Here is a 2,284-nt window from a genome sequence, read left to right as displayed (position 1 = left end):
AATATTATTTAGTAGTAATTTATAAATTAAAATTTTATTTACATATAAAATAAAATATAATGAAAAAGTATGGAAGTGCAAATCCTTTTAGATTTTTTAAGCATTAGAACTTTAGGAAACAACTATTAGGTGCATAATGTTCCCTTTGAATAACTGATTTGTTTGTTTTTTTTGCAATTGTGATTCTCATCTCATTTAACATTGAGGATTGATTAAAGAGTACTATGAATACTTGCAAGTTGTAAAACAGCTGTGCCTAAGTGTTGCTTTTTTGCATACACAAATCGAACTAAGTATCAGACACACAGTGTGACCTAACAAGTTTATTGAGATTTAGTACAATTGCCTGTATAAACTAAATTAGCATCCTCAGAGGAATCACTATAAACAAAAATTATAAATCATACATACGAGATCCACATTAATGTTGTAAATTATAGATTGAAAGAGAATTGCAACAACACATATCATAATATTTTAGTGGTAAATCATCACCAAATATCAAATATCTCAAATAACAAAAAAAGAGATTTCAATAACGAGAAATAGGCTCGGCAGATCATATAAGACAAAATGGCATTAAAAGAGATATCAGAAGTGGAGGAAAAAAAACGAAAAACCAATCTCATAAGAATACGGCAAACGAAATGATAAAAAATGACAAAAAGACAAAAATCCTGAACCGAGAGCTGGAAAAAAGCAGGAGAATCGATACGATAACGATATATTAAACCTATTATAGAAAAATGATAATGTAGGAGAGATTTAGGAGGCGAGAAACTCGAAGGGCTTGCAAATGGTTTTTTTTTTAATTCCCATAATTTCTACATTTCTGATGGATAAATAGATTTGCATTTGGGATCAGACTGACGTGCAAAATAATTCAGCACGGCTAATCTGCTGCTCATGAGAACAGCAGTCTGACAATCCGTATATCGCATCATCTCCCAGATTAGTAAAAACAGAAAGAAAATAAATCCAACCAAAATTCAAATTTCAAATTTCAAAGCCGATAAACGCCGAAGAATGATTTAGGAAAACGATTCGGAACCTCGGTTAGGGTTCGCGATTGACGCCGGAGGCTCCGAGATCGCCGCGATCGACTGGGCAATAGAAGTGACGGAGAGAGCACTCCGCCGGTCGGCCCACAATTTGGTAACTTGCGGCGCCAGCGATGGCCGAAAGCAACCCTAGAAATGAAGAATCTACCGCTCTCGACGCGATTTTATAGAGCAGGTTCTCGTAATGGGCTGGGCCCTTTAAGTTAGGCCTAATCCATTTTGATAAATTATAAAATGAAAAAGGGTATATAATTCGACGTTGTAATTATAATCTTTGCGTAATCCTTTTCTATTTGTTGCTTAATCTATCAAATATTTTTAATTTGATGATTAAAATTATGTCCATGACATGAAAATAAAAATTGATTAATGTTATAAAAATCGGTTGCCCTTTTATTTTATTACTATTAAATAATATTTTATTTTTTAAAAAAATATTAAAAAATATTTTATACTCGACAATTGACCAAAAGTTCCATTTAAAATTATGAAATTTCTAAAATAATATTGAGATTTAGAGCAATTGTTTTCAATCGAACGGCGGAATCAGTCGATTAAACGAAAACACTTATCCGAATAGAAGCATGTGGATGAGAAGTTGGGCAGGTTCAGAGGATTCGATCAACCAAACACCTAGATCGATCTACCGATCAGCTTCGAGTCAAAGACTGGTCCCAAGTGGATTTAAATCAGGTTTGACTCAGCTATAAAAGGAGGGTTGACTAGCAGCTTCGAACAACACTTAGAACACATTCAAAACGATCAATTGAGAACAAGTTGAGCCCTTGCGCACACCCCCGACGACGACCAAGCCAGAAGATTGATTTCACCAAGTCGTCAGTAACAAGTTGTATTTCAATATTTGTAAAGCTTCTTACTTGTACTTGTTCTGTGTAAAGAATTTTTGGATCTATAGTGATTGTCCAACGTAAGCGATCAACGATCGTGAATCTTGGAGTATGAATCGTCACATGCTCCGAACCAAGTAACCAAAAGTGTTAGCGATTGTTCTCATGTTTCTTTCTACCTTCCGTTGCGTTTGTTGTGTTTTTTGAAACGAGTGAAAAAACCATGAGTGTTATTTAACCCCCCCCCCCAAAGCACATCATCTATCCTACAATTGGTATTAAAGCTATGCCGCTTTAAATTAGAGAAACCACCAATCGAGCAGAGGGGATCCTTTTGAAAGTAAAATATATATAGTTTTTGTTTAAAAAATATTC

At 34.4% G+C, this 2,284-nt stretch overlaps 1 non-coding gene across 1 annotated transcript; it reads right to left on the bottom strand.

Annotated features, from left to right (window-relative positions):
- Window positions 1–854: 854 nt before the first annotated feature.
- Window positions 855–952, bottom strand: LOC122050005. The gene has a single exon (XR_006131230.1). It is a non-coding gene; the product is annotated as a small nucleolar RNA Z122 (small nucleolar RNA).
- Window positions 953–2,284: the final 1,332 nt, after the last annotated feature.

Source organism: Zingiber officinale, chromosome 2B, assembly GCF_018446385.1.
Source record: "Zingiber officinale cultivar Zhangliang chromosome 2B, Zo_v1.1, whole genome shotgun sequence".
Taxonomy (NCBI): Eukaryota; Viridiplantae; Streptophyta; class Magnoliopsida; order Zingiberales; family Zingiberaceae; genus Zingiber; species Zingiber officinale.
Note: the sequence above shows the minus strand (reverse complement) of the source record. Positions and strands in the feature narration are given on the sequence as shown.